This window comes from Vigna unguiculata, chromosome 4 (genome assembly GCF_004118075.2).
Source record: "Vigna unguiculata cultivar IT97K-499-35 chromosome 4, ASM411807v1, whole genome shotgun sequence".
NCBI classification, from domain to species: Eukaryota; Viridiplantae; Streptophyta; class Magnoliopsida; order Fabales; family Fabaceae; genus Vigna; species Vigna unguiculata.
The window spans coordinates 22,683,257-22,695,881 of record NC_040282.1 but is presented as its reverse complement, the minus strand read 5'-3'; the positions used below and the strand labels follow the sequence as shown (position 1 = coordinate 22,695,881).

At 32.3% G+C, this 12,625-nt stretch overlaps 1 non-coding gene across 1 annotated transcript; it reads left to right on the top strand.

Annotated features, from left to right (window-relative positions):
• Nucleotides 1-11,762: 11,762 nt before the first annotated feature.
• Nucleotides 11,763-11,834, top strand: TRNAR-UCU. Its single transcript has one exon. It is a non-coding gene; the product is annotated as a tRNA-Arg (tRNA).
• Nucleotides 11,835-12,625: the final 791 nt, after the last annotated feature.

Here is a 12,625-nt window from a genome sequence, read left to right as displayed (position 1 = left end):
TATTTTTTTATCTAAGATATCAAACCACCGCCAATATCCACAAAATAATCCACCACAAATAAAAACTAATAAAGAGACCCCCAATTTCATAAAAAGCCATCGCGGCCCCTTGTGGAATAAATGGAAAATTACTAATTTCTGAGAAAAAAGGAAAAGACCCATACCGAGATAACTGGAAATTGCAACCAACAATAACCCCAATGAACCTAAAAAAATGATAAAGGCTAAAAGATATGCTTATTTTTCGAGACTCTGTTATAGAATAGATCACTACTTCTTTGATCTTTTTTTAAAATATTCATTTACCCCCTCTTTTTTCTTTAAGAATAATAATTGTGGAATAAAAAACCCCAGAATTTTACTTATTTCTAAAGTAATTTTCATCAACTGGCGCTACTGAAATGTAAACCTTTAGGAGGAATTCATCCAATTGCTTCCAGCTCTCAAAAAAAGATCTATAACATTTTTCCCTACTTACCACCGTATCTAAAAAATCTTGTTTTTCTGAACATAAAGAAATAAAGAAGCCATTGCAATTGCCGGAAATACTAGACCCACTAAAGGAACAAAAATGGAAGGAAAGTTTATCTAAATAAGGGTACCTCGATTTACTATTTGTACTATATCTATTTTATTTTTGTCGATTTTTATTCTTATTTTATTAAAAAAAGACAGTCTATAATCACTAGAATTCCTATATCTTACACTTAGTATATAGGAATTCTAGTGATTATAGCTAAGCCGATATATATTAGAATATACCCTTTATGATTCTTAGTATTTTTTTATTATTCTTTTATTTTATTACTTTGATCCTGTATGTTTGATTTGTATTTCAATTCCATAATTTCTTTCCTTTTAGTCAAAGAAAAGAATTATGGAATTGAATAACTCAGTTACAACTCCATTTAAAAGATTACGCGGTACGATTGAATCAATTAAACCTTATGGAATAAATATTCAGCTACTTGTGAATCTTCGGGCACTGTCTTATTCAATGTTTGTTCAATTACTCTTGTGCCAGCAAATGCAATATAAGCGTTTGGTTCGGCAATAATGATATCCCCCCAACATGCCAAAACTAGTTGTCACCCCACCCGTAGTAGGAGATGTAAGTATCGATACATAGAATAATTTTGAATTGTTTGATAATAATATAAAGTAGAAGAAATTTTAGCCATTTGCATCAAGCTCAAACTTCCTTCTTGCATACGCGCTCCTCCGGACGAACATACAAGAATAAGAGGTAAAAGTTGATTAGTAGCATATTCTACCAAACAGGTGATTTTCTCACCTACTACAGATCCCATGCTACCTCCCATAAACTTAAAATCATAATACCAATTGCTACAGGAATACCATTTACTTGACCTGTCCCTATTTGAACAGCCTCAGTTAATCCTATTTTTCTTTGATAAGAATCAATACGATCTTTATAAGGTTCTTCTTCTGAATGAAATTCAATAGGATCCAGAGAAACCATGTCTTCATCCATAGGATTCCAATACCCGAATCAATCGAAAATTCGATTCTATATGAACTGTCCATTTTCAATGATATCCACAGTATTCACAAATATTCATTTTTGATTTCCAAATTTTTTTATAATTTAATTCATAACATTTTCGCATTCAATCCACAAATGCGTCAATTTTTCACTTTCATGGAGATTCTTATAATTTTCTCCTAAAGTGGAATCACTATCATTTGTATCATTCGTACTAGTTATTAAACTAAAACTAGAACTCTCACTTTCACTACAATTTCTGACCTTACCTAAAAAGTAACTATAAAAAGAACTGTCATTGTATTTGTCTATATCACCAAAATGCAACTATCAACACAGATTGAGAATGAAAATAACTATCAATGCAACTATTAATATAATTGTTCCAACTAAAAGGAGTATCATACATGGAATGATCGTAATCACTCTTAATAACATATTCAGATACCTAGAAAAAAAATTTCTTGTTCACTTAGAAAAGAATGATTGTTGTTAATCTCCAAAGTTTTCTTTTCAATATCTAAAATATGGAATAATTGTTCTTCTATTATCCCTAACTAAAAAAGTTTTATCAGATAGAAATCCTGTATGTTATCGACACCTACTAATAATCAAAAGAATTATAACTAGAATTATCACGATCATCCCACCTCTGAATTTTTTTACCTATATCAGTTAAAATTTTGGGTTCTTCGCTTAGACTGGTATTCTCAATAGGACCAAGACTCTCCATTGATTTACTTAATTCACCCTGCATTCGAACTTCCTATTAAGTAACTTAGAATTGAACCACCATTTTTCCATAGAGTTTTTTTCATGTATTTCCATAAAATATAAAAAATGTATAGTCATTGGATGAAAAATCAAATAATAGAAATATTCCATTTTGAATATTCTATCTCATTTATTTACTATAAAAAAAAGTATATAAATCAAATAACTAGGATTAATAACTGAAAAAATAAAGAGCGAGTCAGTATTAAAAAGAAATAAGAATAAAATAAGAAGAAATATGAAATAAAAAAATCACCTCATAGGGGGTAATCTATTTAAAAGTCCAATTACTATATTTAGTTACTCTTTTTTTTCCTATATTCTCTCTTTATCTCTATACAATTTTTCATTTTTTTGAAGATTTATGAAAATTTCATGAATTGTCTGACTATATAAAATTGCATTCTATGATTCTATATAAACAACAAGAAATTAAAAAAATGAAGTATGAATATAACAAGAGAGCGGGGAGTTTGTAAATCTATATACAAATAATCTACACCCCCTTTTTGATTTCATTAATTGAATTTCGTTTGTTGATTCGAGCTAAGTTCTATTAAAACACCTGCCTTTTTTGAAAATATGCTGAACAGTTCCTGTAGGTTAAGCGCCCCTTGTCAAGGAAATGAAAGAATAACAGGAATATTGAAATAGGTTTAATTCTTATAGGATCCACTTTCTGAAGATATCTTCCCTCTCTTTGGGGTCGAACATCCCTTAGCAACAATTCGATAAAGAGCTCTTTGGGATAGATATAAATACCCCCTCCAACGTACAAGAAATTTTTATCCCCGTACGACTCGAGAATATAAAAAATTCTATGTATTTTGAAAATTATGATGTAAAATAGAGCAATAAAATCATCAAATCAATTAAACAATGACTGAAGTATTTTTCTTTCGTATTTCTTTCTGAAAAAAAAACTCTTCCTATTGTACCTCCATAACACTCAATTTGAAAATTTTCTCAAAAAACTAAAAAGAAAACCAAGCAGCAGCTATTTCATTTATTGAGTGGTCTCTACTCCTCTTTCTTGCCCGTATTTTGTTTCTTTATCATTCATTTCTTTTTTCTAAAATTTTTGATAATAGAATTGATGATACAATTTGAAAATGGTATTTCCTTAATTCCCTGATTTTTTAGCTTTTCTTTGAATCTTTGGGTTTAGACATTACTCCGAGAATCTTCAATTTTTTAAAAAAATGGGAGCAACATACCTGTTTTTTTATCGAATCGTGAATAGTGATTGATTCATTCGCTACATAAGAATCTATCCTTTTTTTTTACGTTTTGGTTTTTCTTATATATAATGAAAATGAACTTGATATTCTAGCAATATATTTTCTACTCTATTCTATTTTTATAATTTGTAAAGTAGAAAAATGGTAATTTTTTTTCAAAAAAAGGAGGGTCCCTTTTAATTATGCGATACAATCTGTATTCAAATATGATATACATCCTAAATAGATATGCTCTGGGATGGAAGGATTCGAACCTCCGAATAGCGGGACCAAAACCCGTTGCCTTACCGCTTGGCCACGCCCCATTTTCCATTTTACATTAATATAGACTATTATTGATATTGGTTGTTCGTCAATTCCAGTTCAAAAATTTCTATAAAAAAAATTTTGCGACTAGTATTTTATATGCGTATCTACATATCTATCTATATCTATAAATGAATATAGATAGATAGGATAAAACTAAATTTATTGATCATTACATACAATTCAATTAAGATATTATATAGAAGGAAGTATGATTTCTTCAATTTTTTTGATTTCAGAATAAAAAATATTTTGAAACTGGAAAAGTTCAAATAAAAGAAGGATTCTCGATATTCTTATCAGAAAAAACTCGAACATTTTAACAATTTATAAGATCAGATAAGTCTTACAGTGTGACTTCTGGATTGCAATATTGAAATTTTTCAATATATAGGAAAAAAAGGGACCTTCTCATCATTTACGTTTTTTGAATTGAAAAAACCTAATCCGATTATTCGATTGGAACCCCTCACCAATCGAATACCTAGATTACAGAAAAAAAGGATTTTTGGTCAAAAGAATTATTGATAATTTGTAATAAAATAATCTACTCTTACTATCAATTCATTTTCGAATCTCATATATATATCTCTCCTCATATCCTAAAAAAACTTCATTTTTTAGAAACTTAGTATCTTAGTATTAAAAGAAACAAAATATGTTGTAATATAAGAGAATCTATTCTCTTTCTTTGTCGTTTTTTAATTATCTTGGAGATTTCATAATGCTTACTCTAAAACTTTTTGTTTATACGGTAGTGATCTTTTTCGTTTCTCTTTTCATCTTCGGATTCCTATCTAACGATCCAGGACGTAATCCAGGACGTGAAGAACAGAATAAGAAAAAAATGGATTCTGTGTTTTCTTGCTTGTGCGGAATTTTGAAATATTTTTATGATTTTCTCTATTTTAACATCTTTAACTAGTAAATAAAAAAAACAAGTTCAAAAAAAAAAATACCAAATTATCAACGGAAAGAGAGGGATTCGAACCCTCGGTACAAGAATTTGTACAACGGATTAGCAATCCGACGCTATAGTCCATTCAGCCATCTCTCCCCAATTGAAAAAAAAAAGAATTACTTTGTTTATGTTATATCACATAAACAAGAAGAACAAAAAGGGAGCTTAAAAAAAAGAGACTTGCTTTTTTTATTCTTTTTTATCTTATCTATCTTTTTTTTATTATTCTATATATTTTAGTTTTCTTTTTTTCTTTTTATACAGCCAATGAGCCCGACCAGTACCTAGTCAGACTCTTTTTCTTTTATTCCATGAATATTGAAGAAAAATTCTTTATTTGAATATATTTTATTCGAAAAAAAAATATTTGTAAAAATATTTGTAATTAAAAAAAATAAGAGATACGGATAGATTCCTATGAGATAAAACCAAAATAAGATAATATAAAAATGTTCTCTTTTCTTACTCCCTCTCTTTTTTCTGGTAACGTAAATTGTATATATATATAACCTTAAGCAAAAATAAAAAAATGAAAATTATCCCATTTTTCAAATTTCATTAGAAGATTCTCTAATGAAACATGTCAATACTTGACTTATTAGAATATTATGCCCCCTATTTCTTTATTTTGTCTGATTGCTTTGTGATGAAGGATTGACCCCAACCAAGGATGAAGGCACATGCTTAAGAAGACTAAGCATGTTTAGAAAGGAAGTTCACTAATCCTTCATCCCTTTCATTTGTGTTTCTTATTTTTGATTCCCTAAGTTGACTTTGTTGAATCAACTTTAGTTGACTTGTTGACCTTTGACTAGGTTTGACTTGTTGACTATAGTTGACTTGACTTAAGCCAACATGCTAATCTATGTTTATTTGCTTTGTAGGTTAATTAGGAGTAAGAAAGCAATGCTAGGTGGCGCATGGTGATTGGGGAGCATAAATGATGTGGAGGAGAGAGTAAAGCAAAGGCATAAAACATAAAGTAAAAGGCATAAAACAAATGTACCTATCTACCTTTGGTCTCCTTTGTTTTTAGCACACTTTGGCCACATTTTGGAGACATATGAGACCTATTCTTTGTCTCCTTTTCTGCTAGAACGAAATTAGCCTTGCACACACCATAGTTAGCTCTTTTGTCTCTCTTTTTTGTAACCTTATTTGACCTAGTTTCTAGAAGCTAGGGTTAGGTTTTTGTAGAGACATCCTTAGGTATCTTTTATTTGCTTAGAGGCCCCCTAAACTCTTCTATATAAGGGGTGCTCCTAAACATGTAAAAGGGTGAACATTTGAAGTAAAAACCACTCTTGTGTCTCAACCATTTGTGAGAGTTTTCTCCCTTGGGGAGTGAATACTTTTAAGCCTTATCTTGCATAGCAAGTGGCGGCACACATCCACTCATCTTCAAGGTTGCCATGGGCTTCTAGCCTAGCCTTGTAGTGCGTGCTTCACACATTTTTACCATTCCTTTCCTTTCCATTTTATGTTTTCTTCTTCCTTTAATTGTTCTTGGTTTCTATGGTTATGTGCTTTCCATTTCTTTTTTGTTTTGAATCAATTCATCATCTTCTTCTCTCGAGCTTTGTGAAAGGAACTTCACATCTAGATAGCTTGTTATCTTAATGTCCAGTGGGGATTTCACTTACCTTTCTTAATCAACTCACACCATATTCAATCATCTTAAAAAGGAACCAAGATAATCCTTCATCATTTGGTATCTAGAGCCTAGGTTATCTTGAATATGGTGTTTTTCATGTGCTAACCTTGTCTTGTTGTAGCTATCTTTGTATGGTTCAAATCCACTTCTATTATACACAAAAACGGTGTTGGCAGAAAACATGACGATTTTAAAAAATTAAACTGCACCAGCTCAGCAGTCCAAAAATTACGTTTTTGGTGTCAAAAGAAAGCTCTTTGAGTCTAGTTTCCAGAACAAAAAGAAGCAACGCATTTGGAGTTCTGTGGAGAAAGTTATGATCAAATTAGTGAGCAAAGGTCAGATCTGCCAAGAATACGTAAATCAGCGTTTTCAGGTTTTGTTGTGGCAGTTTGGCTACGGTTTTTGCACCTCTTTAAGCTCCTAAATGTGGTTGGATAACATGTCGTTGGATGCTTAGTCTTTGAGCCTCAAATCCATGAGTTTAAATGCATGATAGCTACATGTTTGTGTCTTTGTGTATGTCATGTTGAGTCTTTAAATGTACCTAACTTTTGCTTGAGTCATATGTCATATGTTAACTTGAAGTTTTCTTATTCTTGTTTTTTCCAAGTATTTGAATCTTGCTTTCACTTTATGTCTTGCTTGATGTATGCTCCATGAAATTGATTTTGGCCTAAAACTTGAAGAACTAAGTGTCCAAGCCACCTAAAACTCTTTCTCACCATTTTATGAAGCTAGTTGTGAAAAGAAGAAAATTTTTACACCAAAATTTGTCAAAAAACCGAGAGCAAACTTGCTCATTGGTGAACTCAAAGTGTGTTTTTCCCTAAGTGTTATGCTACTAGTTTTCAGGCTTGAGAAATGGGTGATATTGGCAAATTAGTTCCATTCTTTGACTTGGTTATAATCTTTCTTGGTGTATGCATGATTTAGGACTAGGGAATGCATGTTCAAGTATTTTCCATGTCATTCTTATAATGTGCTTTTCTTGTTTTAGTCTTGTTAAAACTTTGTCTCAAACTTTTCTTCTTTAGAGTTTAGCATTTCTTGTTTTTGTGCTTTTCTTGCTTGTCTTTAGGTACTCTTGGTTTTGTCATAATAAGTTTGTCTTCTTGAAATTCTTGAGTGTTTGAACCAAGCCACTTGGTATGCAAGAAAAGGATTTTTGAACAAAGTGTTTTCTTCACTCCTTGGAGGAGCTTTGAGTGTAGCCTTGCCTTGTTACTTTGGGAGAGTGATCTAAATACTTGGGTTACATTTTGGGTTGGAATTGGTCTCGGTTTTCATGTTGTCTAACCCCTAATTCATTTATTTTGTCTTGGCTTTGAGTGTTTTGTTGTAGGAATCATGGCAAGTTCATCAAATGCACCTACTCCAAACAAAAACAATACATTGATGAGATTGCTTTGGGATTTGGAGTTCTCTAGGAAGGAGTCCTTTGAACAATTGAGAAAAGAAAAGGAGCAAAGTGACCTAAGAATCCAAGAGCACAATCAAAGGCTTGAAGCTAAAGAGCAAGAAAGAGAGGCTAGGAAAAGAGGGCATTCTAGGCGCAACCCATCACAAGAGAAGCAAACTCCAAAGATTCCTAAGTTCTATGGAGGAAGTGATCCCAAAATATTCCTTAATTGGGAAGCTAAAGTTGATCAAATTTTCAATGAAAATCATGTAAAGGATCAAGCACAAGTTGATCTAGTAGTTTTAGGATTTTTGGAGTATGCCAATACTTGGTGGCATAAAGTTTGTAAGAATTATGACCAAGGGCCACCCGCGGCTTCTTGGATGGACATTAAAACTCTTATGCGCGCTAGAGTTGTTCCTCCCTCCTATAGGAAGGAATTTCTTTTGAAGCTCCAAAGGCTTCACCAAGGTTCTATGAGTGTAAGTGAGTACTTTAAAGAATTAGAGTCTCAAATGCGTAGGGTTGAAATAAAAGAAACTAACAAAGAGAAAATAAAAAGATTTGTGAGTGGTCTTAGGAGAGACATACAAGACCAAGTAGAGTTGTATGAGTACTCCACTCTTGAAAATGTTTTCACACTTGCCCTTGGGATTGAAATTCAATTGAAAAGAAAAAGAAGGGCAAAGAAGAGTTACTCACCCAACCACTACTTTAGTCACTCATGGAAGGGAAATGATAAAAAGAAACATGATAAGTTCCCTTCTAACTCTCATCAAGAACCACCAAGTAAAAGTAAGTCACCAAGTGATCACATTCACCATTCCACTTCTCCAAGATCAAGTTCCATTAAATGTTTGGGTTATAATCACATTGCTTTAAATTGCCCAACCAAGAGGACCATGATCTTAAAGAAGAGTAATGATGTTGAAAGTGAACACTCATCTCCCCATTCTCTTTCAAAAGAATCTTCTTCCTCTAGTAAAACTAAAATTTTTGAGAAAGACACTATGTTATTAAGGCGCATGATAGGTCAAGATCAAAGTGAGCTTGAGCCAACTCAAAGAGAAAACATTTTTCAATCTAGATGCAAAATTAACAAATGGGTTTGCTCTCTAATTATTGATGGAGGAAGTAGTACCAATGTAGCTAGCATAAGGTTGGTGGAAAAGCTTAGCTTAGAGACCATTCCTCATGCTAAGCCCTACAAGCTTGCTTGGATAAGTAAAGAGGGAGAAATAGATGCCAATAAACAAGTCCAAATTAACTTCTCTATAGGAAGCTACAAAGATGAGGTGCTATGTGATGTTGTTCCCATGGAAGTCACACATATCTTACTAGGTAGGCCATGGCAATTTGATAAACAAACTTTACATGATGGTCATACCAACCAATACATTTTCTTCAAAAATGGGAAAAATACCACTTTACAACCTCTATCACCTCAAGAAGTTAATAAGGATAGAAATATAATAAGAAAAGATAAAGAAGAAAAAGAAAAGCGGCAAGCTTTCACTAAGGTGTTACTTGCCTACAAAAAAGGTCTTCCAAAGCAAGATGTGCATCACCCTTCCTTCCCTTCCCAAGCCAAAAAGGAAGGCCCAAAGCATAAGAAAGGGAGGAAGAGTAGTCTAGAAAATAAAGATGGCCTAACCAAAGCTAGGGGTAATACCCTTAGAAAGAATGAAACAAGAGCTCATAAAAGGGAGGTGCAAATCCTCCCCCAAATCAACTCAAGCTCCATCTACAAAGGCTTAAAGAATTTGTGGCCAAATTCTCTCCAAGGAGGGGAGGATGATGAAGGATTGACCCCAACCAAGGATGAAGGCACATGTTTAAGAAGACTAAGCATGTTTAGAAAGGAAGTTCACTAATCCCTCATCCCTTTCATTTGTGTTTGTTATTTTTGATTCCCTAAGTTGACTTTGTTGAATCAACTTTAGTTGACTTGTTGACTTTTGACTAGGTTTGACTTGTTGACTATAGTTGACTTGACTTAAGCCAACATGCTAATCTATGTTTATTTGCTTTGTAGGTTAATTAGGAATAAGAAAGCAATGCTAGGTGGTGCATGGTGATTGGGGAGCATAAATAATGTGGAGGAGAGAGTAAAGCAAAGGCATAAAGCATAAAGTAAAAGGCATAAAACAACTGTACCTATCTACCTTTGGTCTCCTTTGTTTTTAGCATACTTTGGCCACATTTTGGAGACATATGAGACACATTCTTTGTCACCTTTTGTGCTAGAACGAAACTAGCCTTGCACACACCATAGTTAGCTCTTTTGTCTCTCTTTTTTGTAACCTTATTTGACCTAGTTTCTAGAAGCTAGGGTTAGGTTTTTGTAGAGACATCCTTAGGTATCTTTTATTTGCTTAGAAGCCCCTAAACTCTTCTATATAAGGGTTGCTCCTAGACATGTAAAAGGGTTGAACATTTTGAAGTAAAAACACTCTTGTGTCTCAACCATTTGTGAGAGTTTTCTCCCTTGGGAGTGAATACTTTTAAGCCTTATCTTGCATAGCAAGTGGCAGCACACATCCACTCATCTTCAAGGTTGCCATGGCTTCTAGCCTAGCCTTGTAGTGGCGTGCTTCTCACATTTTTACCATTCCTTTCCTTTCCATTTTATGTTTTCTTCTTCCTTTAATTGTTTTTGGTTTTCTATGGTTTATGTGCTTTCCATTTCCTTTTTGTTTTGAATCAATCCATCATTTTCTTCTCTTGAGCTTTGTGAAAGGAACCTTCACATCTAGATAGCTTGCTATCTTAATGTCCAGTGGGGATTTCACTTAGCTTTCTTAATCAACTCACACCATATTCAATCATCTTAAAAAGGAACAAGATAATCCTTCATCATTTTGTTCAACAAAAGATACAATAATGATATTGTAGCGGGTATAGTTTAGTGGTAAAAGTGCGATTCGTTTCAAAGACCACCCAAAAGTTAAGGGATCCCCCATTTGATTCATATGCCGATCAAAAACTTTATTTTTTACTTAAAGGGACTCCTTTATACCCCTCGATGAATTATTTGCGGTATAATATACATTATTGTAATTTGTATACAAGAAGAATCAAATCGAATTTGAGAAATTGAGTTTTAAAATTATGAAACATAAGTTTTTGGAATTGGATCTATAATCTGAATTTTTTGAGTATTACTAAAGGATCTATAGAGAGAAATATACAAAGTTTCTTTCTAATCGTAACTAAATCTTCCATTTTTTTGCATAGTAAAAATTGAAGCAAAATAGCTATTAAACAATTCTTTTAGTTTACTAGAGACATCGACATTTTTTTAGCTCGACGGAAATTTTCTTCTTTTCCTAAAGATTTTCTGAAATAGAAATAGAGAACGAAGTAACTAGAAAAAAAAACATAGATTGTTAGAATATTGCTCTTCTAGAGGGATCATCTAAAAAGCAAGATATTTGAAACCTATTCATACAAAAAGGCTGACATAGATGCTATAGGTTAATTTTTTTTATTGTCCATCTCTTCATTCCGTAAAGGAGCCGAATGAAACAAAAGTTTCACGTTCAGTTTTAAATTAGAGACGTTAAATCAAAATGATGAATCAACGTCGACTATAACCCTTAGCCTTCCAAGCTAACGATGTGGGTTCGTTTCCCGCTACCCGCTTCTATTTTATTCTATTTAAATCTATCTTTTTTCTTCGAGAATGAATCTAGAATTCTTAAAGAATTTGTCAATTCTTCATTTTCATTTCTTAATTTAGTTTTAGTTATATATATTCAATTATATTCAATTGATGTATCTTTTTTATTTTATTATTCTAAATATTTGATTTATTTTATTTTTATAATTTCTAGAATTCTTTATATTTGTTTGATTCTTTAATCTTTTTAATAAAGTTTAGTTAAAAAGGTTAAAGAATCAAATATAAAATAGAAGCGTCCATTGTCTAATGGATAGGACAGAGGTCTTCTAAACCTTAGGTATAGGTTCAAATCCTATTGGACGCAAGTTGTTTGCATATCTAATTTCAACCTTGTCCTTCTATTTTTTTTTTATTTATTACATTTTGATTCGAATTCATTATATATAATATTCAAATGAAATAAAAACATATTAAAAGATACTAATTATAAAAATTGGAAAATTGAATTACAAAATTATTTAATGATTCATCAATTTTTTTCTACTTATTCCTGGAATAAAAAGAGTTTCATCTATTCTTTAATAGCGTCCTTTAAAAGGGCTTCTGCTTTCCCAGTGAATGTCTTGGTAGAAGATATGATTTCTTTAAATTGAGGTTTATTCGTCTTTAAGTAAGCACGTAACTCAACAAGAAATTTCCTTACCTGTCCAATTTCTAATGAATCAAGATAACCATTGGTTCCGGTATAAATAGTTACTATTTGTTCTTCCACAGTAAGAGGAGCTGATTGGGATTGTTTAAGCAACTCGCGCAATCGTTGACCTCTTGCTAATTGATTTTGAGTAGCTTTATCTAGATCAGAAACGAATTGTGCAAAAGCTTCTAATTCTGTGAATTGTGCTAATTCCAATTTTAATTTACCAGCTACTTGTTTCATGGCTTTGATTTGAGCCGCCGATCCAACTCTGGAAACTGAAATACCAACATTAATAGCGGGTCTTATTCCAGCATTGAATAGATCGGCCGATAAGAATATTTGGCCATCTGTAATGGAAATTACATTCGTAGGAATATAAGTTGAAACATCTCCCGATTGAGTTTCAACTATTGGTAAAGCAGTCATACTTCCTTCGCCTAACTGAAAACTTAATTTAG